This window comes from Cucurbita pepo, chromosome 16, assembly GCF_057944985.1.
Source record: "Cucurbita pepo subsp. pepo isolate OVF chromosome 16, ASM5794498v1, whole genome shotgun sequence".
NCBI lineage: Eukaryota > Viridiplantae > Streptophyta > Magnoliopsida > Cucurbitales > Cucurbitaceae > Cucurbita > Cucurbita pepo.
In genome coordinates this window covers 8903611-8931518 of record NC_141813.1, presented here as the reverse complement: position 1 = coordinate 8931518, position 27908 = coordinate 8903611, and the positions used below count along the sequence as shown (strand labels likewise).

The following is a 27908-nucleotide window of genomic DNA, read 5'->3' as shown; positions in this document are numbered from 1 at the left end:
AAAACCTCTCCCTAATAGGCACGTTTTTAAAAGTGTGAGGCTGATGGCAATACCCAATGACAAAAATGGACAATGTCTGCTAGCACTCGGCTTGGACTTTTACAAATAATATCAAAGCTAGTCACTAGGCGATGTGCCAGTGAGGACACTTGGCCCTCCGAAGGGGTCGATAGTGAGATCCCACATTGATTAGAGGGTGAAGAAACATTTCTTATAATGGTCTGAAAACCTCTCCTTAATAGATGTGGTTTCAAACCGTGAGGGAGATAATGGTTGGCTGGAATAGCTCAGTTGGTCTGAAAACCTCTCCTTAATAGATGTGGTTTCAAACCGTGAGGGAGATAATGGTTGGTTGGAATAGCTCAGTTGGTTAGAGCGTGTAATGTTTGGCTGGAATAGCTCAGTTGGTTAGAGCGTGTGGCTATTAACCACAAGGTCGGAGGTTCAATGAACCCCTCCTCCTTCTAGCGATGGGGACGAAGCATACCTTACAAGCGTGTGGCTATTAACCACAAGGTCGGAGGTTCAATGAACCCCTCCTCCTTCTAGCGATGGGGACGAAGCATACCTTACAATCCTGATTTTTAGTTCTTCTTCTCCCTAGTACAAATTTTCAATCAACTTCGGTTTGGTTCATGTTTTGTCACTTTTAATAAACACTAGTGAGTTCAATTGATATCCACCATGGTATGGTACGAAGTTCCATTTCTTGTTAAATTCTCATTTGATGATAAATCAACCACTTTGACACCGGTTTTGCCTAATAAAAACCTTTTGGATATCAGAAGTGGGATTTGAACCCAGGCCCTCTTACGAGGACCAGGACTTGAGTCTCGGCCTTAGACCACTCGGCCATCCTGACTGCTTATCGTGCGTTCCAAGATTGGTTTGAGAGAGGATTTAGCATTCCGTATATGGGTGTGTAAACGTCTCCCTAATTGACGCGTTTTAAAACTGTGAGGCTGAAGACAATACTAACGGATTAAAATAGATAATATCTACTAGCTGTTGGAGAGAGGAAGGAAACAATCCTAATAAGGGTGCGAAAACCTCTCCCTAATAGGCACGTTTTTAAAAGTGTGAGGCTGATGGCAATACCCAATGACAAAATGGACAATGTCTGCTAGCACTGGGCTTGGACTTATACAAATGATATCAGAGCTAGTCAATAGGCGATGTGCCAGTGAGGACACTTGGCCCTCCGAAGGGGTTGATAGTGAGATCCTACATCGATTAGATGGTGAAGAAACATTTATTATAAGGGTCTGAAAACCTCTCCCTAATAGATGTGGTTTCAAACCGTGAGGGAGATAACGAGACGTAACAAACGAAAGTAGACAATGTCAACTAATAGAGGTCTTGGATGGCAATAAAATGATTGGCTGGAATAGCTCAGTTTGTTAGAGCGTGTGGCTATTAACAACAAGGTTGGAGGCTCAACCCCTCCTTCTAGTGATGGGAACGAAGCATACCTTACAAGCCTGTATTTTTTTAGTGCTTCTTATCCCTAGTACAAACTTTCAATAAACTTCTGTTTGGTTTGTGATGGTCTTGTGTACGAGTACTAACCAAATACTGTTTTGACACTTTTAAAAAAAACTATTGAGTAAAATTGATATCCACCATGGTACGAAGTTCCACTTCTTAACATTGAAAAGTTGAAATCTACTAAGTTCAATTATCATTTGATGATAACGAATGATTCTTTCGACCCAAGCCCATCATCATCACATTGTTGTGATAGATATTATCCACTTTGGCACCGGTCCCATCATCATCACATTGTTGTGATAGATATTATCCACTTTGGCACCGGTTTTGCCTAACCAACATTTGGATGACAGAAGTGGGATTTGAACCCACGCCGTCTTACGAGGACCAGAACTTGAGTCTGGCGCCTTAGACCACACTCGGCCATCCTGACTGCTTATCGTGCGTTCTAGGATTGGTTTGAGAGGTGATTTAGTATTCTGTATATGGGTGTGTAAACGTCTCCCTAGTAGACACGTTTTAAAACTGTGAGGCTGAAGACGATACTAACGGATTAAAATAGTTATATCTACTAGCTGTTGGAGAGAGGAAGGAAACAATCCTAATAAGGGTGCGAAAACCTCCCCTTAATTGACACATTTTTAAAAGTGTGAGGCTGATGGAAATACCGAATGACAAAAATGGACAATGTCTGCTAGCACTAGGCTTGGACATTTACAAATGATATCAGAGCTAGTCAGTAAGCGATGTGCCAGTGAGGATACTTGGCCCTTCGAAGGGGTTGACAGTGAGATCCCACATCGATTAGATGGTGAAGAAACATTTATTATAAGGGTCTGAAAACCTCTCCCTAATAGATGTGGTTCCAAACCGTGAGGGAGATAACGAGACGTAACGAACGAAAGTAGACAATGTCACCTAATAGAGGTTTTGGATGGCAATAATATGATTGGCTGGAATAGCTCAGTTGGTTAGAGCGTGTGGCTGTTAACCACAAGGTCGGAGGTTCAACCCCTTCTTCTAGTGATGGGAACGAAGCATACCTTACAATCCAACTAACCACCACCAAATCATGTTTCGATACTTTTAAAAAACACTGATGAGTTCAATTGATATACACTCTTAACATTGAAATCTACTAAGTTCAATTATCATTTGATGATAACTAATAAGGACCCAAGCCCATCATCATCACATAGTTGTGATAGCTAATATCCACTTTGGCACCCGTGTTGCCTAACACACATTTGGATGTCAAAAGTGGGATTTGAACCCACACCCTCTTACGAGGACCAGAACTTAAGTCTGGCGCCTTAGACCACTCAGCCATCCTGATTGCTTATTGTGCGTTACAAGATTGGTTTGAGAGGGGATTTAGCATTCCGTATATGGGTGTGTAAATGTCTCGCTAGTAGATGCGTTTTAAAACTGTGAGGCTGAAGACGATACCAACGGATTAAAATAGATAATATCTACTCGCTGTTGGAGAGAGGAAGGAAACAATCCTAATACGGGTGCGAAAACCTCACCCTAATAGCCATGTTTTTAAAAGTGTGAGGCTAATGGCAATACCCAATGACAAAAATTGACAATGTCTGCAAGCACTGGGCTTGGACTTTTACATATGCTAACAGAGCTAGTCACTAGACGATGTGCCAGTGAGGACACTTGGCCCTCAGAAGGGGTCGATAGTGAGATCCCACATCGATTAGATGGTGAAGAAACATTTCTTATAAGGGTCTGAAAACCTCTCCCTAATAGATATGGCTTCAAACCGTGAGGATGATAACGAGACGTAACGAACCAAAGTAGACAATATCGACTAATAGAGGTCATGGATTGCGATAAAATGATTGGCTGGAATAACTAAGTTGGTTAGAGCGTGTGGCTGTTAACCACAAGGTTGGAGGTTTAACCCCTCCTTCTAGCGATGGGATTGAACCATACCTTACTACAATCCTGTTTTTAGTGCGTCTTCTCCCTAGTACAAATTTTCAATCAACTTCGGTTTGTGATGGTCTTGTGTACGAGAACTAACCAAATCATGTTTTGACGCTTCTAAAAAATACTGGTGACTTCAATTGATATCCACCATGATATGTTACGAAGTTCCATTTCGTAACTTTGAAAAGTTGAAATCTACTAAGTTCCATGATCATTATCATGATAACGAATGATTCTTTCGACCCAAGCCCATCATCATCAAAATAGTTGTGATGGATATTATACACTTTGGCACACGTTTTGCCAAATCACATTTGGATGTCAGAAGTGGGATTTGAACCCACGCCCTCTTACGAGGACCAGAACTTGAGTCTGGCGCCTTAGACCACTCGGCCATCCTGACTACTTATTGTGCATTCCAGGATTGGTTTGAGAGGGGATTTAGCATTCCGTATATGGGTGTGCAAATGTCTCGCTAGTAGACGCGTTTTAAAACTGTGAGGCTGAAGACGATACCAACGGATCAAAATAGATAATATCTACTCGCTGTTGGAGAGAGGAAGGAAACAATCCTAATACGGGTGCGAAAACCTCACCCTAATAGGCACGTTTTTAAAAGTGTGAGGCTGATGGCAATACCCAATGACAAAAATGGACAATGTCTGCAAGCACTGAGCTTGGACTTTTACAAATGCTAACAGAGCTAGTCACTAGACGATGTGCCAGTGAGGACACTTGGCCCTCAGAAGGGGTCGATAGTGAGATCCCACATCGATTAGATGGTGAAGAAACATTTCTTATAAGGGTCTGAAAACCTCTCCCTAATAGATGTGGTTTCAAACCGTGAGGATGATAACGAGACGTAACGAACCAAAGTAGACAATATCAACTAATAGAGGTCATGGATTGCGATAAAATGATCGGCTGGAATAGCTCAGTTGGTTAGAGCGTGTGGCTGTTAACCACAAGGTCGGAGGTTCAACCCCTCCTTCTAGCGATGGGATTGAACAATACCTTACTACAATCCTGTTTTTAGTGCGTCTTCTCCCTAGTACAAATTTTCAATCAACTTCGGTTTTGACGCTTCTAAAAAATACTGGTGGCTACAATTGATATCCACCATGATATGTTACGAAGTTCCATTTCGTAACTTTGAAAAGTTTAAATCTACTAAGTTCAATGGTCATTATCATGATAACGAATGATTCTTTCGACCAAAGCCCATCATCATCATGATAGTTGTGATGGATATTAGAAGTGGGATTTGAACGCACGCCCTCTTACGAGGACCAGAACTTGAGTCTGGCGCCTTAGACCACTCGGCCATCCTGACTACTCATTGTGCATTCCAGGATTGGTTTGAGAGGGGATTTAACATTCCGTATATGGGTGTGTAAATGTCTCGCTAGTAGGCGCGTTTTAAAACTGTGAGGCTGAAGACGATACCAACGAATTAAAATAGATACTATCTCGCTGTTGGAGAGAGGAAGGAAACAATCCTAATACGGGTGCGAAAACCTTACCCTAATAGGCATGTTTTTAAAAGTGTGAGGCTGATGGCAATACCCAATGACAAAAATGGACAATGTCTGCAAGCACTAGGCTTGGACTTTTACAAATGCTAACAGAGCTTGTCACTAGACGATGTGCAAGTGAGGACACTTGGCCCTCAGAAGGGGTCGATAGTGAGATCACACATCGATTAGATGGTGAAGAAACATTTCTTATAAGGGTCTGAAAACCTCTCCCTAATAGATGTGGTTTCAAACCGTGAGGATGATAACGAGACGTAACGAACCAAAGTAGACAATATCAACTAATAGAGGTCATGGATTGCGATAAAATGATTGGTTGGAATAGCTCAGTTAGTTAGAGTGTGTGGCTGTTAACCACAAGTTCGAAGGTTCAACCCCTCCTTCTAGCGATGGGGTTGAACAATACCTTACTACAATCCTGTTTTTAGTGCGTCTTACCAAATCATGTTTTGACGCTTCTAAAAAATACTGGTGACTTCAATTGATATCCACCATGATATGTTACGAAGTTCCATTTCGTAACTTTGAAAAGGTGAAATCTACTAAGTTCCATGATCATTATCATGATAACGAATGATTCTTTCGACCCAAGCCTATCATCATCAAAATAGTTGTGATGGATATTATCCACCTTGGCACACGTTTTGCCCAATCACATTTGGATTTCAGAAGTGGGATTTGAACCCACGCCCTCTTACGAGGACCAGAACTTGAGTCTGGCGCCTTAGACCACTCGGCCATCCTGACTACTTATTGTGCATTCCAGGATTGGTTTGAGAGGGGATTTAGCATTCCGTATATGGGTGTGCAAATGTCTCGCTAGTAGACGCGTTTTAAAACTGTGAGGCTGAAGACGATACCAACGGATCAAAATAGATAATATCTACTCGCTGTTGGAGAGAGGAAGGAAACAATCCTAATACGGGTGCGAAAACCTCACCCTAATAGGCACGTTTTTAAAAGTGTGAGGCTGATGGCAATACCCAATGACAAAAATGGACAATGTCTGCAAGCACTGGGCTTGGACTTTTACAAATGCTAACAGAGCTAGTCACTAGACGATGTGCCAGTGAGGACACTTGGCCCTCAGAAGGGGTCGATAGTGAGATCCCACATCGATTAGATGGTGAAGAAACATTTCTTATAAGGGTCTGAAAACCTCTCCCTAATAGATGTGGTTTCAAACCGTGAGGATGATAACGAGACGTAACGAACCAAAGTAGACAATATCAACTAATAGAGGTCATGGATTGCGATAAAATGATCGGCTGGAATAGCTCAGTTGGTTAGAGCGTGTGGCTGTTAACCATAAGGTCGGAGGTTCAACCCCTCCTTCTAGCGATGGGATTGAACAATACCTTACTACAATCCTGTTTTTAGTGCGTCTTCTCCCTAGTACAAATTTTCAATCAACTTCGGTTTGTGATGGTCTTGTGTACGAGAACTAACGAAATCATGTTTTGACGCTTCTAAAAAATACTGGTGACTTCAATTGATATCCACCATGATATGTTACGAAGTTCCATTTCGTAACTTTGAAAAGTTGAAATCTACTAAGTTCCATGATCATTATCATGATAACGAATGATTCTTTCGACCCAAGCCCATCATCATCAAAATAGTTGTGATGGATATTTTCCACTTTGGCACACGTTTTGCCCAATCACATTTGGATGTCAGAAGTGGGATTTGAACCCACGCCCTCTTACGAGGACCAGAACTTGAGTCTGGCGCCTTAGACCACTCGGCCATCCTGACTAGTTATTGTGCATTCCAGGATTGGTTTGAGAGGGGATTTAGCATTCCGTATATGGGTGTGCAAATGTCTCGCTAGTAGACGCGTTTTAAAACTGTGAGGCTGAAGACGATACCAACGGATCAAAATAGATAATATCTACTCGCTGTTGGAGAGAGGAAGGAAACAATCCTAATACGGGTGCGAAAACCTCACCCTAATAGGCACGTTTTTAAAAGTGTGAGGCTGATGGCAATACCCAATGACAAAAATGGACAATGTCTGCAAGCACTGGGCTTGGACTTTTACAAATGCTAACAGAGCTAGTCACTAGACGATGTGCCAGTGAGGACACTTGGCCCTCAGAAGGGGTCGATAGTGAGATCCCACATCGATTAGATGGTGAAGAAACATTTCTTATAAGGGTCTGAAAACCTCTCCCTAATAGATGTGGTTTCAAACCGTGAGGATGATAACGAGACGTAACGAACCAAAGTAGACAATATCAACTAACAGAGGTCATGGATTGCGATAAAATGATCGGCTGGAATAGCTCAGTTGGTTAGAGCGTGTGGCTGTTAACCACAAGGTCGGAGGTTCAACCCCTCCTTCTAGCGATGGGATTGAACAATACCTTACTACAATCCTGTTTTTAGTGCGTCTTCTCCCTAGTACAAATTTTCAATCAACTTCGGTTTGTGATGGTCTTGTGTACGAGAACTAACCAAATCATGTTTTGACGCTTCTAAAAAATACTGGTGACTTCAATTGATATCCACCATGATATGTTACGAAGTTCCATTTCGTAACTTTGAAAAGGTGAAATCTACTAAGTTCCATGATCATTATCATGATAACGAATGATTCTTTCGACCCAAGCCCATCATCATCAAAATAGTTGTGATGGATATTATCCACTTTGGCACACGTTTTGCCCAATCACATTTGGATGTCAGAAGTGGGATTTGAACCCACGCCCTCTTACGAGGACCAGAACTTGAGTCTGGCGCCTTAGACCACTCGGCCATCCTGACTACTTATTGTGCATTCGAGGATTGGTTTGAGAGGGGATTTAGCATTCCGTATATGGGTGTGCAAATGTCTCGCTAGTAGACGCGTTTTAAAACTGTGAGGCTGAAGACGATACCAACGGATCAAAATAGATAATATCTACTCGCTGTTGGAGAGAGGAAGGAAACAATCCTAATACGGGTGCGAAAACCTCACCCTAATAGGCACGTTTTTAAAAGTGTGAGGCTGATGGCAATACCCAATGACAAAAATGGACAATGTCTGCAAGCACTGGGCTTGGACTTTTACAAATGCTAACAGAGCTAGTCACTAGACGATGTGCCAGTGAGGACACTTGGCCCTCAGAAGGGGTCGATAGTGAGATCCCACATCGATTAGATGGTGAAGAAACATTTCTTATAAGGGTCTGAAAACCTCTCCCTAATAGATGTGGTTTCAAACCGTGAGGATGATAACGAGACGTAACGAACCAAAGTAGACAATATCAACTAATAGAGGTCATGGAGTGCGATAAAATGATCGGCTGGAATAGCTCAGTTGGTTAGAGCGTGTGGCTGTTAACCACGAGGTCGGAGGTTCAACCCCTCCTTCTAGCGATGGGATTGAACAATACCTTACTACAATCCTGTTTTTAGTGCGTCTTCTCCCTAGTACAAATTTTCAATCAACTTCGATTTGTGATGGTCTTGTATACGAGAACTAACCAAATCATGTTTTGACGCTTCTAAAAAATACTGGTGACTACAATTGATATCCACCATGATATGTTACGAAGTTCCATTTCGTAACTTTGAAAAGTTTAAATCTACTAAGTTCAATGGTCATTATCATGATAACGAATGATTCTTTCGACCAAAGCCCATCATCATCATGATAGTTGTGATGGATATTAGAAGTGGGATTTGAACGCACGCCCTCTTACGAGGACCAGAACTTGAGTCTGGCGCCTTAGACCACTCGGCCATCCTGACTACTCATTGTGCATTCCAGGATTGGTTTGAGAGGGGATTTAACATTCCATATATGGGTGTGTAAATGTCTCGCTAGTAGGCGCGTTTTAAAACTGTGAGGCTGAAGACGATACCAACGAATTAAAATAGATAATATCTCGCTGTTGGAGAGAGGAAGGAAACAATCCTAATACGGGTGCGTAAACCTTAACCTAATAGGCACGTTTTTAAAAGTGTGAGGCTGATGGCAATACCCAATGACAAAAATGGACAATGTCTGCAAGCACTGGGCTTGGACTTTTACAAATGCTAACAGAGCTTGTCACTAGACGATGTGCAAGTGAGGACACTTGGCCCTCAGAAGGGGTCGATCATGAGATCTCACATCGATTAGATGGTGAAGAAACATTTCTTATAAGGGTCTGAAAACCTCTCCCTAATAGATGTGGTTTCAAACCGTGAGGATGATAACGAGACGTAACGAACCAAAGTAGACAATATCAACTAATAGAGGTCATGGATTGCGATAAAATGATCGGCTGGAATAGCTCAGTTGGTTAGAGCGTGTAGCTGTTAACAACAAGGTCGGAGGTTCAACCCCTCCTTCTAGCGATGGGATTGAACAATACCTTACTACAATCCTGTTTTTAGTGCGTCTTCTCCCTAGTACAAATTTTCAATCAACTTCGGTTTGTGATGGTCTTGTGTACGAGAACTAACCAAATCATGTTTTGACGCTTCTAAAAAATACTGGTGACTTCAATTGATATCCACCATGATATGTTACGAAGTTCCATTTCGTAACTTTGAAAAGTTGAAATCTAGTAAGTTCCATGATCATGTTTTGACGCTTCTAAAAAATACTGGTGACTTCAATTGATATCCACCATGATATCTTACGAAGTTCCATTTCGTAACTTTGAAAAGTTGAAATCTACTAAGTTCCATGATCATTATCATGATAACGAATGATTCTTTCGACCCAAGCCCATCATCATCAAAATAGTTGTGATGGATATTATCCACTTTGGCACACGTTTTGCCCAATCACATTTGGATGTCAGAAGTGGGATTTGAACCCACGCCCTCTTACGGGGACCAGAACTTGAGTCTGGCGCCTTAGACCACTCGGCCATCCTGACTACTTATTGTGCATTCCAGGATTGGTTTGAGAGGGGATTTAGCATTCCGTATATGGGTGTGCAAATGTCTCGCTAGTAGACGCGTTTTAAAACTGTGAGGCTGAAGACGATACCAACGGATCAAAATAGATAATATCTACTCGCTGTTAGAGAGAGGAAGGAAACAATCCTAATACGGGTGCGAAAACCTCACCCTAATAGGCACGTTTTTAAAAGTGTGAGGCTGATGGCAATACCCAATGACAAAAATGGACAATGTCTGCAAGCACTGGGCTTGGACTTTTACAAATGCTAACAGAGCTAGTCACTAGACGATGTGCCAGTGAGGACACTTGGCCCTCAGAAGGGGTCGATAGTGAGATCCCACATCGATTAGATGGTGAAGAAACATTTCTTATAAGGGTCTGAAAACCTCTCCCTAATAGATGTGGTTTCAAACCGTGAGGATGATAACGAGACGTAACGAACCAAAGTAGACAATATCAACTAATAGAGGTCATGGATTGCGATAAAATGATCGGCTGGAATAGCTCAGTTGGTTAGAGCGTGTGGCTGTTAACCACAAGGTCGGAGGTTCAACCCCTCCTTCTAGCGATGGGATTGAACAATACCTTACTACAATCCTGTTTTTAGTGCGTCTTCTCCCTAGTACAAATTTTCAATCAACTTCGGTTTGTGATGGTCTTGTGTACGAGAACTAACCAAATCATGTTTTGACGCTTCTAAAAAATACTGGTGACTTCAATTGATATCCACCATGATATGTTACGAAGTTCCATTTCGTAACTTTGAAAAGTTGAAATCTACTAAGTTCAATCAACTTCGGTTTGTGATGGTCTTGTGTACGAGAACTAACCAAATCATGTTTTGACGCTTCTAAAAAATACTGGTGACTTCAATTGATATCCACCATGATATGTTACGAAGTTCCATTTCGTAACTTTGAAAAGTTGAAATCTACTAAGTTCCATGATCATTATCATGATAACGAATGATTCTTTCGACCCAAGCCCATCATCATCAAAATAGTTGTGATGGATATTATCCACTTTGGCACACGTTTTGCCCAATCACATTTGGATGTCAGAAGTGGGATTTGAACCCACGCCCTCTTACGAGGACCAGAACTTGAGTCTGTCGCCTTAGACCACTCGGCCATCCTGACTACTTATTGTGCATTCCAGGATTGGTTTGAGAGGGGATTTAGCATTCCGTATATGGGTGTGTAAATGTCTCGCTAGTAGGCACGTTTTAAAACTGTGAGGCTGAAGACGATACCAACGAATTAAAATAGATAATATCTCGCTGTTGGAGAGAGGAAGGAAACAATCCTAATACGGGTGCGTAAACCTTACCCTAATAGGCACGTTTTTAAAAGTGTGAGGCTGATGGCAATACCGAATGACAAAAATGGACAATGTTTGCAAGCACTGGGCTTGGACTTTTACAAATGCTAACAGAGCTAGTCACTAGACGATGTGCCAGTGAGGACACTTGGCCCTCAGAAGGGGTCGATAGTGAGATCCCACATCGATTAGATGGTGAAGAAACATTTCTTATAAGGGTCTGAAAACCTCTCCCTAATAGATGTGGTTTCAAACCGTGAGGATGATAACGAGACGTAACGAACCAAAGTAGACAATATCAACTAATAGAGGTCATGGATTGCGATAAAATGATTGGCTGGAATAGCTCAGTTGGTTAGAGCGTGTGGCTGTTAACCACAAGGTCGAAGGTTCAACCCCTCCTTCTAGCGATGGGATTGAACAATACCTTACTACAATCCTGTTTTTAGTGCGTCTTCTCCCTAGTACAAATTTTCAATCAACTTCGGTTTGTGATGGTCTTGTGTACGAGAACTAACCAAATCATGTTTTGACGCTTCTAAAAAATACTGGTGACTTCAATTGATATCCACCATGATATGTTACGAAGTTCCATTTCGTAACTTTGAAAAGTTGAAATCTACTAAGTTCAATGATCATTATCATGATAACGAATGACTCTTTCGACCCAAGCCCATCATCATCAAAGAGTTGTGATGAATATTATCCACTTGGCACACGTTTTGCCCAATCACATTTGGATGTCAGAAGTGGGATTTGAACCCACGCCCTCTTACGAGGACCAGAACTTGAGTCTGGCGCCTTAGACCACTCGGCCATCCTGACTACTTATTGTGCATTTCAGGATTGGTTTGAGAGGGGATTTAGCATTCCGTATATGGGTGTGCAAATGTCTCGCTAGTAGACGCGTTTTAAAACTGTGAGGCTGAAGACGATACCAACGGATCAAAATAGATAATATCTACTCGCTGTTGGAGAGAGGAAGGAAACAATCCTAATACGGGTGCGAAAACCTCACCCTAATAGGCACGTTTTTAAAAGTGTGAGGCTGATGGCAATACCCAATGACAAAAATGGACAATGTCTGCAAGCACTGAGCTTGGACTTTTACAAATGCTAACAGAGCTAGTCACTAGACGATGTGCCAGTGAGGACACTTGGCCCTCAGAAGGGGTCGATAGTGAGATCCCACAACGATTAGATGGTGAAGAAACATTTCTTATAAGGGTCTGAAAACCTCTCCCTAATAGATGTGGTTTCAAACCGTGAGGATGATAACGAGACGTAACGAACCAAAGTAGACAATATCAACTAATAGAGGTCATGGATTGCGATAAAATGATCGGCTGGAATAGCTCAGTTGGTTAGAGCGTGTGGCTGTTAACCACAAGGTCGGAGGTTTAACCCCTCCTTCTAGCGATGGGATTGAACAATACCTTACTACAATCCTGTTTTTAGTGCGTCTTCTCCCTAGTACAAATTTTCAATCAACTTCGGTTTTGACGCTTCTAAAAAATACTGGTGACTACAATTGATATCCACCATGATATGTTACGAAGTTCCATTTCGTAACTTTGAAAAGTTTAAATCTACTAAGTTCAATGGTCATTATCATGATAACGAATGATTCTTTCGACCAAAGCCCATCATCATCACATGATAGTTGTGATGGATATTAGAAGTGGGATTTGAACGCACGCCCTCTTACGAGGACCAGAACTTGAGTCTGGCGCCTTAGACCACTCGGCCATCCTGACTACTCATTGTGCATTCCAGGATTGGTTTGAGAGGGGATTTAACATTCCGTATATGGGTGTGTAAATGTCTCGCTAGTAGGCGCGTTTTAAAACTGTGAGGCTGAAGACGATACCAACGAATTAAAATAGATAATATCTCGCTGTTGGAGAGAGGAAGGAAACAATCCTAATACGGGTGCGAAAACCTTACCCTAATAGGCATGTTTTTAAAAGTGTGAGGCTGATGGCAATACCCAATGACAAAAATGGACAATGTCTGCAAGCACTGGGCTTGGACTTTTACAAATGCTAACAGAGCTTGTCACTAGACGATGTGCAAGTGAGGACACTTGGCCCTTAGAAGGGGTCGATCATGAGATCTCACATCGATTAGATGGTAAAGAAACATTTCTTATAAGGGTCTGAAAACCTCTCCCTAATAGATGTGGTTTCAAACCGTGAGGATGATAACGAGACGTAACGAACCAAAGTAGACAATATCAACTAATAGAGGTCATGGATTGCGATAAAATGATTGGTTGGAATAGCTCAGTTAGTTAGAGTGTGTGGCTGTTAACCACAAGTTCGAAGGTTCAACCCCTCCTTCTAGCGATGGGGTTGAACAATACCTTACTACAATCCTGTTTTTAGTGCGTCTTACCAAATCATGTTTTGACGCTTCTAAAAAATACTGGTGACTTCAATTGATATCCACCATGATATGTTACGAAGTTCCATTTCGTAACTTTGAAAAGGTGAAATCTACTAAGTTCCATGATCATTATCATGATAACGAATGATTCTTTCGACCCAAGCCCATCATCATCAAAATAGTTGTGATGGATATTATCCACCTTGGCACACGTTTTGCCCAATCACATTTGGATGTCAGAAGTGGGATTTGAACCCACGCCCTCTTACGAGGACCAGAACTTGAGTCTGGCGCCTTAGACCACTCGGCCATCCTGACTACTTATTGTGCATTCCAGGATTGGTTTGAGAGGGGATTTAGCATTCCGTATATGGGTGTGCAAATGTCTCGCTAGTAGACGCGTTTTAAAACTGTGAGGCTGAAGACGATACCAACGGATCAAAATAGATAATATCTACTCGCTGTTGGAGAGAGGAAGGAAACAATCCTAATACGGGTGCGAAAACCTCACCCTAATAGGCACGTTTTTAAAAGTGTGAGGCTGATGGCAATACCCAATGACAAAAATGGACAATGTCTGCAAGCACTGGGCTTGGACTTTTACAAATGCTAACAGAGCTAGTCACTAGACGATGTGCCAGTGAGGACACTTGGCCCTCAGAAGGGGTCGATAGTGAGATCCCACATCGATTAGATGGTGAAGAAACATTTCTTATAAGGGTCTGAAAACCTCTCCCTAATAGATGTGGTTTCAAACCGTGAGGATGATAACGAGACGTAACGAACCAAAGTAGACAATATCAACTAATAGAGGTCATGGATTGCGATAAAATGATCGGCTGGAATAGCTCAGTTGGTTAGAGCGTGTGGCTGTTAACCACAAGGTCGGAGGTTCAACCCCTCCTTCTAGCGATGGGATTGAACAATACCTTACTACAATCCTGTTTTTAGTGCGTCTTCTCCCTAGTACAAATTTTCAATCAACTTCGGTTTGTGATGGTCTTGTGTACGAGAACTAACGAAATCATGTTTTGACGCTTCTAAAAAATACTGGTGACTTCAATTGATATCCACCATGATATGTTACGAAGTTCCATTTCGTAACTTTGAAAAGTTGAAATCTACTAAGTTCCATGATCATTATCATGATAACGAATGATTCTTTCGACCCAAGCCCATCATCATCAAAATAGTTGTGATGGATATTATCCACCTTGGCACACGTTTTGCCCAATCACATTTGGATGTCAGAAGTGGGATTTGAACCCACGCCCTCTTACGAGGACCAAAACTTGAGTCTGGCGCCTTAGACCACTCGGCCATCCTGACTACTTATTGTGCATTCCAGGATTGGTTTGAGAGGGGATTTAGCATTCCGTATATGGGTGTGCAAATGTCTCGCTAGTAGACGCGTTTTAAAACTGTGAGGCTGAAGACGATACCAACGGATCAAAATAGATAATATCTACTCGCTGTTGGAGAGAGGAAGGAAACAATCCTAATACGGGTGCGAAAACCTCACCCTAATAGGCACGTTTTTAAAAGTGTGAGGCTGATGGCAATACCCAATGACAAAAATGGACAATGTCTGCAAGCACTGAGCTTGGACTTTTACAAATGCTAACAGAGCTAGTCACTAGACGATGTGCCAGTGAGGACACTTGGCCCTCAGAAGGGGTCGATAGTGAGATCCCACATCGATTAGATGGTGAAGAAACATTTCTTATAAGGGTCTGAAAACCTCTCCCTAATAGATGTGGTTTCAAACCGTGAGGATGATAACGAGACGTAACGAACCAAAGTAGACAATATCAACTAATAGAGGTCATGGATTGCGATAAAATGATCGGCTGGAATAGCTCAGTTGGTTAGAGCGTGTGGCTGTTAACCACAAGGTCGGAGGTTCAACCCCTCCTTCTAGCGATGGGATTGAACAATACCTTACTACAATCCTGTTTTTAGTGCGTCTTCTCCCTAGTACAAATTTTCAATCAACTTCGGTTTTGACGCTTCTAAAAAATACTGGTGACTACAATTGATATCCACCATGATATGTTACGAAGTTCCATTTCGTAACTTTGAAAAGTTTAAATCTACTAAGTTCAATGGTCATTATCATGATAACGAATGATTCTTTCGACCAAAGCCCATCATCATCATGATAGTTGTGATGGATATTAGAAGTGGGATTTGAACGCACGCCCTCTTACGAGGACCAGAACTTGAGTCTGGCGCCTTAGACCACTCGGCCATCCTGACTACTCATTGTGCATTCCAAGATTGGTTTGAGAGGGGATTTAACATTCCGTATATGGGTGTGTAAATGTCTCGCTAGTAGGCGCGTTTTAAAACTGTGAGGCTGAAGACGATACCAACGAATTAAAATAGATAATATCTCGCTGTTGGAGAGAGGAAGGAAACAATCCTAATACGGGTGCGAAAACCTTACCCTAATAGGCATGTTTTTAAAAGTGTGAGGCTGATGGCAATACCCAATGACAAAAATGGACAATGTCTGCAAGCACTGGGCTTGGACTTTTACAAATGCTAACAGAGCTTGTCACTAGACGATGTGCAAGTGAGGACACTTGGCCCTCAGAAGGGGTCGATCATGAGATCTCACATCGATTAGATGGTAAAGAAACATTTCTTATAAGGGTCTGAAAACCTCTCCCTAATAGATGTGGTTTCAAACCGTGAGGATGATAACGAGACGTAACGAACCAAAGTAGACAATATCAACTAATAGAGGTCATGGATTGCGATAAAATGATTGGTTGGAATAGCTCAGTTAGTTAGAGTGTGTGGCTGTTAACCACAAGTTCGAAGGTTCAACCCCTCCTTCTAGCGATGGGGTTGAACAATACCTTACTACAATCCTGTTTTTAGTGCGTCTTACCAAATCATGTTTTGACGCTTCTAAAAAATACTGGTGACTTCAATTGATATCCACCATGATATGTTACGAAGTTCCATTTCGTAACTTTGAAAAGGTGAAATCTACTAAGTTCCATGATCATTATCATGATAACGAATGATTCTTTCGACCCAAGCCCATCATCATCAAAATAGTTGTGATGGATATTATCCACCTTGGCACACGTTTTGCCCAATCACATTTGGATGTCAGAAGTGGGATTTGAACCCACGCCCTCTTACGAGGACCAGAACTTGAGTCTGGCGCCTTAGACCACTCGGCCATCCTGACTACTTATTGTGCATTCCAGGATTGGTTTGAGAGGGGATTTAGCATTCCGTATATGGGTGTGCAAATGTCTCGCTAGTAGACGCGTTTTAAAACTGTGAGGCTGAAGACGATACCAACGGATCAAAATAGATAATATCTACTCGCTGTTGGAGAGAGGAAGGAAACAATCCTAATACGGGTGCGAAAACCTCACCCTAATAGGCACGTTTTTAAAAGTGTGAGGCTGATGGCAATACCCAATGACAAAAATGGACAATGTCTGCAAGCACTGGGCTTGGACTTTTACAAATGCTAACAGAGCTAGTCACTAGACGATGTGCCAGTGAGGACACTTGGCCCTCAGAAGGGGTCGATAGTGAGATCCCACATCGATTAGATGGTGAAGAAACATTTCTTATAAGGGTCTGAAAACCTCTCCCTAATAGATGTGGTTTCAAACCGTGAGGATGATAACGAGACGTAACGAACCAAAGTAGACAATATCAACTAATAGAGGTCATGGATTGCGATAAAATGATCGGCTGGAATAGCTCAGTTGGTTAGAGCGTGTGGCTGTTAACCACAAGGTCGGAGGTTCAACCCCTCCTTCTAGCGATGGGATTGAACAATACCTTACTACAATCCTGTTTTTAGTGCGTCTTCTCCCTAGTACAAATTTTCAATCAACTTCGATTTGTGATGGTCTTGTATACGAGAACTAACCAAATCATGTTTTGACGCTTCTAAAAAATACTGGTGACTACAATTGATATCCACCATGATATGTTACGAAGTTCCATTTCGTAACTTTGAAAAGTTTAAATCTACTAAGTTCAATGGTCATTATCATGATAACGAATGATTCTTTCGACCAAAGCCCATCATCATCATGATAGTTGTGATGGATATTAGAAGTGGGATTTGAACGCACGCCCTCTTACGAGGACCAGAACTTGAGTCTGGCGCCTTAGACCACTCGGCCATCCTGACTACTCATTGTGCATTCCAGGATTGGTTTGAGAGGGGATTTAACATTCCATATATGGGTGTGTAAATGTCTCGCTAGTAGGCGCGTTTTAAAACTGTGAGGCTGAAGACGATACCAACGAATTAAAATAGATAATATCTCGCTGTTGGAGAGAGGAAGGAAACAATCCTAATACGGGTGCGTAAACCTTAACCTAATAGGCACGTTTTTAAAAGTGTGAGGCTGATGGCAATACCCAATGACAAAAATGGACAATGTCTGCAAGCACTGGGCTTGGACTTTTACAAATGCTAACAGAGCTTGTCACTAGACGATGTGCAAGTGAGGACACTTGGCCCTCAGAAGGGGTCGATCATGAGATCTCACATCGATTAGATGGTGAAGAAACATTTCTTATAAGGGTCTGAAAACCTCTCCCTAATAGATGTGGTTTCAAACCGTGAGGATGATAACGAGACGTAACGAACCAAAGTAGACAATATCAACTAATAGAGGTCATGGATTGTGATAAAATGATTGGTTGGAATAGCTCAGTTGGTTAGAGTGTGTGGCTGTTAACCACAAGTTCGGAGGTTCAACCCCTCCTTCTAGCGATGGGATTGAACAATACCTTACTACAATCCTGTTTTTAGTGCGTCTTCTCCCTAGTACAAATTTTCAATCAACTTCGGTTTGTGATGGTCTTGTGTACGAGAACTAACCAAATGTTTTTAGTGCGTCTTCTCCCTAGTACAAATTTTCAATCAACTTCGGTTTGTGATGGTCTTGTGTACGAGAACTAACCAAATCATGTTTTGACGCTTCTAAAAAATACTGGTGACTTCAATTGATATCCACCATGATATGTTACGAAGTTCCATTTTGTAACTTTGAAAAGTTGAAATCTACTAAGTTCCATGATCATTATCATGATAACGAATGATTCTTTCGACCCAAGCCCATCATCATCAAAATAGTTGTGATGGATATTATCCACTTTGGCACACGTTTTGCCCAATCACATTTGGATGTCAGAAGTGGGATTTGAACCCACGCCCTCTTACGAGGACCAGAACTTGAGTCTGGCGCCTTAGACCACTCGGCCATCCTGACTACTTATTGTGCATTCCAGGATTGGTTTGAGAGGGGATTTAGCATTCCGTATATGGGTGTGCAAATGTCTCGCTAGTAGACGCGTTTTAAAACTGTGAGGCTGAAGACGATACCAACGGATCAAAATAGATAATATCTACTCGCTGTTGGAGAGAGGAAGGAAACAATCCTAATACGGGTGCGAAAACCTCACCCTAATAGGCACGTTTTTAAAAGTGTGAGGCTGATGGCAATACCCAATGACAAAAATGGACAATGTCTGCAAGCACTGGGCTTGGACTTTTACAAATGCTAACAGAGCTAGTCACTAGACGATGTGCCAGTGAGGATACTTGGCCCTCAGAAGGGGTCGATCATGAGATCCCACATCGATTAGATGGTGAAGAAACATTTCTTATAAGGGTCTGAAAACCTCTCCCTAATAGATGTGGTTTCAAACCGTGAGGATGATAACGAGACGTAACGAACCAAAGTAGACAATATCAACTAATAGAGGTCATGGATTGCGATAAAATGATCGGCTGGAATAGCTCAGTTGGTTAGAGCGTGTGGCTGTTAACCACAAGGTCGGAGGTTCAACCCCTCCTTCTAGTGATGGGATTGAACAATACCTTACTACAATCCTGTTTTTAGTGCGTCTTCTCCCTAGTACAAATTTTCAATCAACTTCGGTTTGTGATGGTCTTGTGTACGAGAACTAACCAAATCATGTTTTGACGCTTCTAAAAAATACTGGTGACTACAATTGATATCCACCATGATATGTTACGAAGTTCCATTTCGTAACTTTGAAAAGTTGAAATCTACTAAGTTCAATGATCATTATCATGATAACGAATGATTCTTTCGACCCAAGCCCATCATCATCAAAGAGTTGTGATGAATATTATCCACTTGGCACACGTTTTGCCCAATCACATTTGGATGTCAGAAGTGGGATTTGAACCCACGCCCTCTTACGAGGACCTGAACTTGAGTCTGGCGCCTTAGACCACTCGGCCATCCTGACTACTTATTGTGCATTCCAGGATTGGTTTGAGAGGGGATTTAGCATTCCGTATATGGGTGTGCAAATGTCTCGCTAGTAGCCGCGTTTTAAAACTGTGAGGCTGAAGACGATACCAACGGATCAAAATAGATAATATCTACTCGCTGTTGGAGAGAGGAAGGAAACAATCCTAATACGGGTGCGAAAACCTCACCCTAATAGGCACGTTTTTAAAAGTGTGAGGCTGATGGCAATACCCAATGACAAAAATGGACAATGTCTGCAAGCACTAGGCTTGGACTTTTACAAATGCTAACAGAGCTAGTCACTAGACGATGTGCCAGTGAGGACACTTGGCCCTCAGAAGGGGTCGATAGTGAGATCCCACATCGATTAGATGGTGAAGAAACATTTCTTATAAGGGTCTGAAAACCTCTCCCTAATAGATGTGGTTTCAAACCGTGAGGATGATAACGAGACGTAACGAACCAAAGTAGACAATATCAACTAATAGAGGTCATGGATTGCGATAAAATGATTGGCTGGAATAGCTCAGTTGGTTAGAGCATGTGGCTGTTAACCACAAAGTCGGAGGTTCAACCCCTCCTTCTAGTGATGGGATTGAACAATACCTTACTACAATCCTGTTTTTAGTGCGTCTTCTCCCTAGTACAAATTTTCAATCAACTTCGGTTTGTGATGGTCTTGTGTCCGAGAACTAACCAAATCATGTTTTGACGCTTCTAAAAAATACTGGTGACTTCAATTGATATCCACCATGATATGTTACGAAGTTCCATTTCGTAACTTTGAAAAGTTGAAATCTACTAAGTTCCATGATCATTATCATGATAACGAATGATTCTTTCGACCCAAGCCCATCATCATCAAAATAGTTGTGATAGATATTATCCACTTTGGCACACGTTTTGCCCAATCACATTTGGATGTCAGAAGTGGGATTTGAACCCACGCCCTCTTACGAGGACCAGAACTTGAGTCTGGCGCCTTAGACCACTCGGCCATCCTGACTACTTATTGTGCATTCCAGGATTGGTTTGAGAGGGGATTTAGCATTCCGTATATGGGTGTGCAAATGTCTCGCTAGTAGACGCGTTTTAAAACTGTGAGGCTGAAGACGATACCAACGGATCAAAATAGATAATATCTACTCGCTGTTGGAGAGAGGAAGGAAACAATCCTAATACGGGTGCGAAAACCTCACCCTAATAGGCACGTTTTTAAAAGTGTGAGGCTGATGGCAATACCCAATGACAAAAATGGACAATGTCTGCAAGCACTGGGCTTGGACTTTTACAAATGCTAACAGAGCTAGTCACTAGACGATGTGCCAGTGAGGACACTTGGCCCTCAGAAGGGGTCGATAGTGAGATCCCACATCGATTAGATGGTGAAGAAACATTTCTTATAAGGGTCTGAAAACCTCTCCCTAATAGATGTGGTTTCAAACCGTGAGGATGATAACGAGACGTAACGAACCAAAGTAGACAATATCAACTAATAGAGGTCATGGATTGCAATAAAATGATCGGCTGGAATAGCTCAGTTGGTTAGAGCGTGTGGCTGTTAACCACAAGGTCGGAGGTTCAACCCCTCCTTCTAGCGATGGGATTGAACAATACCTTACTACAATCCTGTTTTTAGTGCGTCTTCTCCCTAGTACAAATTTTCAATCAACTTTGGTCTTGTGTACGAGAACACTAACCAAATCATGTTTTGACGCTTCTAAAAAATACTGGTGACTTCAATTGATATCCACCATGATATGTTACGAAGTTCCATTTCGTAACTTTGAAAAGTTGATAACGAATGATTCTTTCGACCCAAGCCCATCATCATCAAAATAGTTGTGATGGATATTATCCACTTTGGCACACGTTTTGCCCAATCACATTTGGATGTCAGAAGTGGGATTTGAACCCACGCCCTCTTACGAGGACCAGAACTTGAGTCTGGCGCCTTAGACCACTCGGCCATCCTGACTACTTATTGTGCATTCCAGGATTGGTTTGAGAGGGGATTTAGCATTCCGTATATGGGTGTGCAAATGTCTCGCTAGTAGCCGCGTTTTAAAACTGTGAGGCTGAAGACGATACCAACGGATCAAAATAGATAATATCTACTCGCTGTTGGAGAGAGGAAGGAAACAATCCTAATACGGGTGCGAAAACCTCACCCTAATAGGCACGTTTTTAAAAGTGTGAGGCTGATGGCAATACCGAATGACAAAAATGGACAATGTTTGCAAGCACTGGGCTTGGACTTTTACAAATGCTAACAGAGCTAGTCACTAGACGATGTGCCAGTGAGGACACTTGGCCCTCAGAAGGGGTCGATAGTGAGATCCCACATCGATTAGATGGTGAAGAAACATTTCTTATAAGGGTCTGAAAACCTCTCCCTAATAGATGTGGTTTCAAACCGTGAGGATGATAACGAGACGTAACGAACCAAAGTAGACAATATCAACTAATAGAGGTCATGGATTGCGATAAAATGATTGGCTGGAATAGCTCAGTTGGTTAGAGCGTGTGGCTGTTAACCACAAGGTCGAAGGTTCAACCCCTCCTTCTAGCGATGGGATTGAACAATACCTTACTACAATCCTGTTTTTAGTGCGTCTTCTCCCTAGTACAAATTTTCAATCAACTTCGGTTTGTGATGGTCTTGTGTACGAGAACTAACCAAATCATGTTTTGACGCTTCTAAAAAATACTGGTGACTACAATTGATATCCACCATGATATGTTACGAAGTTCCATTTCGTAACTTTGAAAAGTTTAAATCTACTAAGTTCAATGGTCATTATCATGATAACGAATGATTCTTTCGACCAAAGCCCATCATCATCATGATAGTTGTGATGGATATTAGAAGTGGGATTCGAACGCACGCCCTCTTACGAGGACCAGAACTTGAGTCTGGCGCCTTAGACCACTCGGCCATCCTGACTACTCATTGTGCATTCCAGGATTGGTTTGAGAGGGGATTTAGCATTCCGTATATGGGTGTGTAAATGTCTCGCTAGTAGGCGCGTTTTAAAACTGTGAGGCTGAAGACGATACCAACGAATTAAAATAGATAATATCTCGCTGTTGGAGAGAGGAAGGAAACAATCCTAATACGGGTGCGAAAACCTTACCCTAATAGGCACGTTTTTAAAAGTGTGAGGCTGATGGCAATACCCAATGACAAAAATGGACAATGTCTGCAAGCACTGGGCTTGGACTTTTACAAATGCTAACAGAGCTTGTCACTAGACGATGTGCAAGTGAGGACACTTGGCCCTCAGAAGGGGTCGATCATGAGATCTCACATCGATTAGATGGTGAAGAAACATTTCTTATAAGGGTCTGAAAACCTCTCCCTAATAGATGTGGTTTCAAACCGTGAGGATGATAACGAGACGTAACGAACCAAAGTAGACAATATCAACTAATAGAGGTCATGGATTGCGATAAAATGATTGGTTGGAATAGCTCAGTTGGTTAGAGTGTGTGGCTGTTAACCACAAGTTCGGAGGTTCAACCCCTCCTTCTAGCGATGGGATTGAACGAACAATACCTTACTACAATCCTGTTTTTAGTGTGTCTTCTCCCTAGTACAAATTTTCAATCAACTTCGGTTTGTGATGGTCTTGTGTACGAGAACTAACCAAATCATGTTTTGACGCTTCTAAAAAATACTAGTAACTTCAATTGATATCCACCATGATATGTTACGAAGTTCCATTTCGTAACTTTGAAAAGTTGAAATCTACTAAGTTCAATGGTCATTTTCATGAGAACGAATGATTCTTTTGACCCAAGCCCATCATCATCCCATCATCATCAAATAATGATGATGGATATTATCCACTTTGGCAAACGTTTTGCCCAATCACATTTGGATGTCAAAAGTGGGATTTGAACCCACGCCCTCTTACGAGGACCAGAACTTGAGTCTGGCGCCTTAGACCACTCGGCCATCCTGACTACTTATTGTGCATTCCAGGATTGGTTTGAGAGGGGATTTAGGATTCCGTATATAGGTGTGTAAATGTCTCGCTAGTAGGCACGTTTTAAAACTGTGAGGCTGAAGACGATACGAACGGATCAAAATAGATAATATCTACTCGCTGTTGGAGAGAGGAAGGAAACAATCCTAATACGGGTGCGAAAACCTCACCCTAATAGGCACGTTTTTAAAAGTGTGAGGCTGATGGCAATACCCAATGACAAAAATGGACAATGTCTGCAAGCACTGAGCTTGGACTTTTACAAATGCTAACAGAGCTAGTCACTAGACGATGTGCCAGTGAGGACACTTGGCCCTCAGAAGGGGTCGATAGTGAGATCCCACATCGATTAGATGGTGAAGAAACATTTCTTATAAGGGTCTGAAAACCTCTCCCTAATAGATGTGGTTTCAAACCGTGAGGATGATAACGAGACGTAACGAACCAAAGTAGACAATATCAACTAATAGAGGTCATGGATTGCGATAAAATGATCGGCTGGAATAGCTCAGTTGGTTAGAGCGTGTGGCTGTTAACCACAAGGTCGGAGGTTCAACCCCTCCTTCTAGCGATGGGATTGAACAATACCTTACTACAATCCTGTTTTTAGTGCGTCTTCTCCCTAGTACAAATTTTCAATCAACTTCGGTTTTGACGCTTCTAAAAAATACTGGTGACTACAATTGATATCCACCATGATATGTTACGAAGTTCCATTTCGTAACTTTGAAAAGTTTAAATCTACTAAGTTCAATGGTCATTATCATGATAACGAATGATTCTTTCGACCAAAGCCCATCATCATCATGATAGTTGTGATGGATATTAGAAGTGGGATTTGAACGCACGCCCTCTTACGAGGACCAGAACTTGAGTCTGGCGCCTTAGACCACTCGGCCATCCTGACTACTCATTGTGCATTCCAAGATTGGTTTGAGAGGGGATTTAACATTCCGTATATGGGTGTGTAAATGTCTCGCTAGTAGGCGCGTTTTAAAACTGTGAGGCTGAAGACGATACCAACGAATTAAAATAGATAATATCTCGCTGTTGGAGAGAGGAAGGAAACAATCCTAATACGGGTGCGAAAACCTTACCCTAATAGGCATGTTTTTAAAAGTGTGAGGCTGATGGCAATACCCAATGACAAAAATGGACAATGTCTGCAAGCACTGGGCTTGGACTTTTACAAATGCTAACAGAGCTTGTCACTAGACGATGTGCAAGTGAGGACACTTGGCCCTCAGAAGGGGTCGATCATGAGATCTCACATCGATTAGATGGTAAAGAAACATTTCTTATAAGGGTCTGAAAACCTCTCCCTAATAGATGTGGTTTCAAACCGTGAGGATGATAACGAGACGTAACGAACCAAAGTAGACAATATCAACTAATAGAGGTCATGGATTGCGATAAAATGATTGGTTGGAATAGCTCAGTTAGTTAGAGTGTGTGGCTGTTAACCACAAGTTCGAAGGTTCAACCCCTCCTTCTAGCGATGGGGTTGAACAATACCTTACTACAATCCTGTTTTTAGTGCGTCTTACCAAATCATGTTTTGACGCTTCTAAAAAATACTGGTGACTTCAATTGATATCCACCATGATATGTTACGAAGTTCCATTTCGTAACTTTGAAAAGGTGAAATCTACTAAGTTCCATGATCATTATCATGATAACGAATGATTCTTTCGACCCAAGCCCATCATCATCAAAATAGTTGTGATGGATATTATCCACCTTGGCACACGTTTTGCCCAATCACATTTGGATGTCAGAAGTGGGATTTGAACCCACGCCCTCTTACGAGGACCAGAACTTGAGTCTGGCGCCTTAGACCACTCGGCCATCCTGACTACTTATTGTGCATTCCAGGATTGGTTTGAGAGGGGATTTAGCATTCCGTATATGGGTGTGCAAATGTCTCGCTAGTAGACGCGTTTTAAAACTGTGAGGCTGAAGACGATACCAACGGATCAAAATAGATAATATCTACTCGCTGTTGGAGAGAGGAAGGAAACAATCCTAATACGGGTGCGAAAACCTCACCCTAATAGGCACGTTTTTAAAAGTGTGAGGCTGATGGCAATACCCAATGACAAAAATGGACAATGTCTGCAAGCACTGGGCTTGGACTTTTACAAATGCTAACAGAGCTAGTCACTAGACGATGTGCCAGTGAGGACACTTGGCCCTCAGAAGGGGTCGATAGTGAGATCCCACATCGATTAGATGGTGAAGAAACATTTCTTATAAGGGTCTGAAAACCTCTCCCTAATAGATGTGGTTTCAAACCGTGAGGATGATAACGAGACGTAACGAACCAAAGTAGACAATATCAACTAATAGAGGTCATGGATTGCGATAAAATGATCGGCTGGAATAGCTCAGTTGGTTAGAGCGTGTGGCTGTTAACCACAAGGTCGGAGGTTCAACCCCTCCTTCTAGCGATGGGATTGAACAATACCTTACTACAATCCTGTTTTTAATGCGTCTTCTCCCTAGTACAAATTTTCAATCAACTTCGATTTGTGATGGTCTTGTATACGAGAACTAACCAAATCATGTTTTGACGCTTCTAAAAAATACTGGTGACTACAATTGATATCCACCATGATATGTTACGAAGTTCCATTTCGTAACTTTGAAAAGTTTAAATCTACTAAGTTCAATGGTCATTATCATGATAACGAATGATTCTTTCGACCAAAGCCCATCATCATCATGATAGTTGTGATGGATATTAGAAGTGGGATTTGAACGCACGCCCTCTTACGAGGACCAGAACTTGAGTCTGGCGCCTTAGACCACTCGGCCATCCTGACTACTCATTGTGCATTCCAGGATTGGTTTGAGAGGGGATTTAACATTCCATATATGGGTGTGTAAATGTCTCGCTAGTAGGCGCGTTTTAAAACTGTGAGGCTGAAGACGATACCAACGAATTAAAATAGATAATATCTCGCTGTTGGAGAGAGGAAGGAAACAATCCTAATACGGGTGCGTAAACCTTAACCTAATAGGCACGTTTTTAAAAGTGTGAGGCTGATGGCAATACCCAATGACAAAAATGGACAATGTCTGCAAGCACTGGGCTTGGACTTTTACAAATGCTAACAGAGCTTGTCACTAGACGATGTGCAAGTGAGGACACTTGGCCCTCAGAAGGGGTCGATCATGAGATCTCACATCGATTAGATGGTGAAGAAACATTTCTTATAAGGGTCTGAAAACCTCTCCCTAATAGATGTGGTTTCAAACCGTGAGGATGATAACGAGACGTAACGAACCAAAGTAGACAATATCAACTAATAGAGGTCATGGATTGTGATAAAATGATTGGTTGGAATAGCTCAGTTGGTTAGAGTGTGTGGCTGTTAACCACAAGTTCGGAGGTTCAACCCCTCCTTCTAGCGATGGGATTGAACAATACCTTACTACAATCCTGTTTTTAGTGCGTCTTCTCCCTAGTACAAATTTTCAATCAACTTCGGTTTGTGATGGTCTTGTGTACGAGAACTAACCAAATCATGTTTTGACGCTTCTAAAAAATACTGGTGACTTCAATTGATATCCACCATGATATGTTACGAAGTTCCATTTTGTAACTTTGAAAAGTTGAAATCTACTAAGTTCCATGATCATTATCATGATAACGAATGATTCTTTCGACCCAAGCCCATCATCATCAAAATAGTTGTGATGGATATTATCCACTTTTGCACACGTTTTGCCCAATCACATTTGGATGTCAGAAGTGGGATTTGAACCCACGCCCTCTTACGAGGACCAGAACTTGAGTCTGGCGCCTTAGACCACTCGGCCATCCTGACTACTTATTGTGCATTCCAGGATTGGTTTGAGAGGGGATTTAGCATTCCGTATATGGGTGTGCAAATGTCTCGCTAGTAGACGCGTTTTAAAACTGTGAGGCTGAAGACGATACCAACGGATCAAAATAGATAATATCTACTCGCTGTTGGAGAGAGGAAGGAAACAATCCTAATACGGGTGCGAAAACCTCACCCTAATAGGCACGTTTTTAAAAGTGTGAGGCTGATGGCAATACCCA

At 41.9% G+C, this 27908-nt stretch overlaps 48 non-coding genes across 48 annotated transcripts; 21 read left to right on the top strand and 27 right to left on the bottom strand.

The window, feature by feature from the left end:
- The first annotated feature begins 389 nt into the window (after positions 1–389).
- On the top strand, positions 390–470 carry TRNAN-AUU (transfer RNA asparagine (anticodon AUU)). Its single transcript has one exon. It is a non-coding gene; the product is annotated as a tRNA-Asn (tRNA).
- Positions 471–1838: 1368 nt separating this feature from the next.
- On the bottom strand, positions 1839–1924 carry TRNAL-CAA (transfer RNA leucine (anticodon CAA)). The gene has a single exon. It is a non-coding gene; the product is annotated as a tRNA-Leu (tRNA).
- A 519-nt stretch (positions 1925–2443) lies between these two features.
- On the top strand, positions 2444–2517 carry TRNAN-GUU (transfer RNA asparagine (anticodon GUU)). Its single transcript has one exon. It is a non-coding gene; the product is annotated as a tRNA-Asn (tRNA).
- A 226-nt stretch (positions 2518–2743) lies between these two features.
- TRNAL-UAA (transfer RNA leucine (anticodon UAA)) lies at positions 2744–2827 on the bottom strand. The gene has a single exon. It is a non-coding gene; the product is annotated as a tRNA-Leu (tRNA).
- Positions 2828–3754: 927 nt separating this feature from the next.
- On the bottom strand, positions 3755–3838 carry TRNAL-CAA (transfer RNA leucine (anticodon CAA)). Its single transcript has one exon. It is a non-coding gene; the product is annotated as a tRNA-Leu (tRNA).
- A 520-nt stretch (positions 3839–4358) lies between these two features.
- TRNAN-GUU (transfer RNA asparagine (anticodon GUU)) lies at positions 4359–4432 on the top strand. The gene has a single exon. It is a non-coding gene; the product is annotated as a tRNA-Asn (tRNA).
- Positions 4433–4684: 252 nt separating this feature from the next.
- On the bottom strand, positions 4685–4768 carry TRNAL-CAA (transfer RNA leucine (anticodon CAA)). Its single transcript has one exon. It is a non-coding gene; the product is annotated as a tRNA-Leu (tRNA).
- An 865-nt stretch (positions 4769–5633) lies between these two features.
- TRNAL-CAA (transfer RNA leucine (anticodon CAA)) lies at positions 5634–5717 on the bottom strand. The gene has a single exon. It is a non-coding gene; the product is annotated as a tRNA-Leu (tRNA).
- Positions 5718–6237: 520 nt separating this feature from the next.
- TRNAN-GUU (transfer RNA asparagine (anticodon GUU)) lies at positions 6238–6311 on the top strand. Its single transcript has one exon. It is a non-coding gene; the product is annotated as a tRNA-Asn (tRNA).
- A 333-nt stretch (positions 6312–6644) lies between these two features.
- On the bottom strand, positions 6645–6728 carry TRNAL-CAA (transfer RNA leucine (anticodon CAA)). The gene has a single exon. It is a non-coding gene; the product is annotated as a tRNA-Leu (tRNA).
- A 520-nt stretch (positions 6729–7248) lies between these two features.
- TRNAN-GUU (transfer RNA asparagine (anticodon GUU)) lies at positions 7249–7322 on the top strand. Its single transcript has one exon. It is a non-coding gene; the product is annotated as a tRNA-Asn (tRNA).
- Positions 7323–7655: 333 nt separating this feature from the next.
- Positions 7656–7739, bottom strand: TRNAL-CAA (transfer RNA leucine (anticodon CAA)). Its single transcript has one exon. It is a non-coding gene; the product is annotated as a tRNA-Leu (tRNA).
- A 520-nt stretch (positions 7740–8259) lies between these two features.
- On the top strand, positions 8260–8333 carry TRNAN-GUU (transfer RNA asparagine (anticodon GUU)). The gene has a single exon. It is a non-coding gene; the product is annotated as a tRNA-Asn (tRNA).
- A 291-nt stretch (positions 8334–8624) lies between these two features.
- TRNAL-CAA (transfer RNA leucine (anticodon CAA)) lies at positions 8625–8708 on the bottom strand. Its single transcript has one exon. It is a non-coding gene; the product is annotated as a tRNA-Leu (tRNA).
- A 517-nt stretch (positions 8709–9225) lies between these two features.
- Positions 9226–9299, top strand: TRNAN-GUU (transfer RNA asparagine (anticodon GUU)). The gene has a single exon. It is a non-coding gene; the product is annotated as a tRNA-Asn (tRNA).
- A 446-nt stretch (positions 9300–9745) lies between these two features.
- TRNAL-CAA (transfer RNA leucine (anticodon CAA)) lies at positions 9746–9829 on the bottom strand. The gene has a single exon. It is a non-coding gene; the product is annotated as a tRNA-Leu (tRNA).
- Positions 9830–10349: 520 nt separating this feature from the next.
- TRNAN-GUU (transfer RNA asparagine (anticodon GUU)) lies at positions 10350–10423 on the top strand. The gene has a single exon. It is a non-coding gene; the product is annotated as a tRNA-Asn (tRNA).
- Positions 10424–10910: 487 nt separating this feature from the next.
- TRNAL-CAA (transfer RNA leucine (anticodon CAA)) lies at positions 10911–10994 on the bottom strand. Its single transcript has one exon. It is a non-coding gene; the product is annotated as a tRNA-Leu (tRNA).
- Positions 10995–11511: 517 nt separating this feature from the next.
- TRNAN-GUU (transfer RNA asparagine (anticodon GUU)) lies at positions 11512–11585 on the top strand. The gene has a single exon. It is a non-coding gene; the product is annotated as a tRNA-Asn (tRNA).
- Positions 11586–11916: 331 nt separating this feature from the next.
- Positions 11917–12000, bottom strand: TRNAL-CAA (transfer RNA leucine (anticodon CAA)). The gene has a single exon. It is a non-coding gene; the product is annotated as a tRNA-Leu (tRNA).
- Positions 12001–12520: 520 nt separating this feature from the next.
- On the top strand, positions 12521–12594 carry TRNAN-GUU (transfer RNA asparagine (anticodon GUU)). The gene has a single exon. It is a non-coding gene; the product is annotated as a tRNA-Asn (tRNA).
- A 254-nt stretch (positions 12595–12848) lies between these two features.
- On the bottom strand, positions 12849–12932 carry TRNAL-CAA (transfer RNA leucine (anticodon CAA)). The gene has a single exon. It is a non-coding gene; the product is annotated as a tRNA-Leu (tRNA).
- An 865-nt stretch (positions 12933–13797) lies between these two features.
- TRNAL-CAA (transfer RNA leucine (anticodon CAA)) lies at positions 13798–13881 on the bottom strand. The gene has a single exon. It is a non-coding gene; the product is annotated as a tRNA-Leu (tRNA).
- Positions 13882–14401: 520 nt separating this feature from the next.
- On the top strand, positions 14402–14475 carry TRNAN-GUU (transfer RNA asparagine (anticodon GUU)). Its single transcript has one exon. It is a non-coding gene; the product is annotated as a tRNA-Asn (tRNA).
- A 333-nt stretch (positions 14476–14808) lies between these two features.
- Positions 14809–14892, bottom strand: TRNAL-CAA (transfer RNA leucine (anticodon CAA)). The gene has a single exon. It is a non-coding gene; the product is annotated as a tRNA-Leu (tRNA).
- Positions 14893–15412: 520 nt separating this feature from the next.
- On the top strand, positions 15413–15486 carry TRNAN-GUU (transfer RNA asparagine (anticodon GUU)). Its single transcript has one exon. It is a non-coding gene; the product is annotated as a tRNA-Asn (tRNA).
- A 252-nt stretch (positions 15487–15738) lies between these two features.
- TRNAL-CAA (transfer RNA leucine (anticodon CAA)) lies at positions 15739–15822 on the bottom strand. The gene has a single exon. It is a non-coding gene; the product is annotated as a tRNA-Leu (tRNA).
- An 865-nt stretch (positions 15823–16687) lies between these two features.
- On the bottom strand, positions 16688–16771 carry TRNAL-UAA (transfer RNA leucine (anticodon UAA)). Its single transcript has one exon. It is a non-coding gene; the product is annotated as a tRNA-Leu (tRNA).
- Positions 16772–17291: 520 nt separating this feature from the next.
- Positions 17292–17365, top strand: TRNAN-GUU (transfer RNA asparagine (anticodon GUU)). The gene has a single exon. It is a non-coding gene; the product is annotated as a tRNA-Asn (tRNA).
- Positions 17366–17656: 291 nt separating this feature from the next.
- Positions 17657–17740, bottom strand: TRNAL-CAA (transfer RNA leucine (anticodon CAA)). The gene has a single exon. It is a non-coding gene; the product is annotated as a tRNA-Leu (tRNA).
- A 1006-nt stretch (positions 17741–18746) lies between these two features.
- Positions 18747–18830, bottom strand: TRNAL-CAA (transfer RNA leucine (anticodon CAA)). Its single transcript has one exon. It is a non-coding gene; the product is annotated as a tRNA-Leu (tRNA).
- Positions 18831–19350: 520 nt separating this feature from the next.
- TRNAN-GUU (transfer RNA asparagine (anticodon GUU)) lies at positions 19351–19424 on the top strand. Its single transcript has one exon. It is a non-coding gene; the product is annotated as a tRNA-Asn (tRNA).
- A 331-nt stretch (positions 19425–19755) lies between these two features.
- On the bottom strand, positions 19756–19839 carry TRNAL-CAA (transfer RNA leucine (anticodon CAA)). The gene has a single exon. It is a non-coding gene; the product is annotated as a tRNA-Leu (tRNA).
- A 520-nt stretch (positions 19840–20359) lies between these two features.
- TRNAN-GUU (transfer RNA asparagine (anticodon GUU)) lies at positions 20360–20433 on the top strand. Its single transcript has one exon. It is a non-coding gene; the product is annotated as a tRNA-Asn (tRNA).
- Positions 20434–20766: 333 nt separating this feature from the next.
- On the bottom strand, positions 20767–20850 carry TRNAL-CAA (transfer RNA leucine (anticodon CAA)). The gene has a single exon. It is a non-coding gene; the product is annotated as a tRNA-Leu (tRNA).
- Positions 20851–21370: 520 nt separating this feature from the next.
- Positions 21371–21444, top strand: TRNAN-GUU (transfer RNA asparagine (anticodon GUU)). The gene has a single exon. It is a non-coding gene; the product is annotated as a tRNA-Asn (tRNA).
- A 294-nt stretch (positions 21445–21738) lies between these two features.
- Positions 21739–21822, bottom strand: TRNAL-CAA (transfer RNA leucine (anticodon CAA)). The gene has a single exon. It is a non-coding gene; the product is annotated as a tRNA-Leu (tRNA).
- Positions 21823–22342: 520 nt separating this feature from the next.
- On the top strand, positions 22343–22416 carry TRNAN-GUU (transfer RNA asparagine (anticodon GUU)). The gene has a single exon. It is a non-coding gene; the product is annotated as a tRNA-Asn (tRNA).
- A 291-nt stretch (positions 22417–22707) lies between these two features.
- On the bottom strand, positions 22708–22791 carry TRNAL-CAA (transfer RNA leucine (anticodon CAA)). The gene has a single exon. It is a non-coding gene; the product is annotated as a tRNA-Leu (tRNA).
- Positions 22792–23308: 517 nt separating this feature from the next.
- On the top strand, positions 23309–23382 carry TRNAN-GUU (transfer RNA asparagine (anticodon GUU)). Its single transcript has one exon. It is a non-coding gene; the product is annotated as a tRNA-Asn (tRNA).
- A 347-nt stretch (positions 23383–23729) lies between these two features.
- TRNAL-CAA (transfer RNA leucine (anticodon CAA)) lies at positions 23730–23813 on the bottom strand. Its single transcript has one exon. It is a non-coding gene; the product is annotated as a tRNA-Leu (tRNA).
- Positions 23814–24333: 520 nt separating this feature from the next.
- TRNAN-GUU (transfer RNA asparagine (anticodon GUU)) lies at positions 24334–24407 on the top strand. Its single transcript has one exon. It is a non-coding gene; the product is annotated as a tRNA-Asn (tRNA).
- A 252-nt stretch (positions 24408–24659) lies between these two features.
- Positions 24660–24743, bottom strand: TRNAL-CAA (transfer RNA leucine (anticodon CAA)). The gene has a single exon. It is a non-coding gene; the product is annotated as a tRNA-Leu (tRNA).
- An 865-nt stretch (positions 24744–25608) lies between these two features.
- Positions 25609–25692, bottom strand: TRNAL-CAA (transfer RNA leucine (anticodon CAA)). The gene has a single exon. It is a non-coding gene; the product is annotated as a tRNA-Leu (tRNA).
- Positions 25693–26212: 520 nt separating this feature from the next.
- TRNAN-GUU (transfer RNA asparagine (anticodon GUU)) lies at positions 26213–26286 on the top strand. The gene has a single exon. It is a non-coding gene; the product is annotated as a tRNA-Asn (tRNA).
- A 291-nt stretch (positions 26287–26577) lies between these two features.
- TRNAL-CAA (transfer RNA leucine (anticodon CAA)) lies at positions 26578–26661 on the bottom strand. Its single transcript has one exon. It is a non-coding gene; the product is annotated as a tRNA-Leu (tRNA).
- Positions 26662–27178: 517 nt separating this feature from the next.
- Positions 27179–27252, top strand: TRNAN-GUU (transfer RNA asparagine (anticodon GUU)). The gene has a single exon. It is a non-coding gene; the product is annotated as a tRNA-Asn (tRNA).
- A 333-nt stretch (positions 27253–27585) lies between these two features.
- TRNAL-CAA (transfer RNA leucine (anticodon CAA)) lies at positions 27586–27669 on the bottom strand. Its single transcript has one exon. It is a non-coding gene; the product is annotated as a tRNA-Leu (tRNA).
- Between the last annotated feature and the right edge of the window lie 239 nt (positions 27670–27908).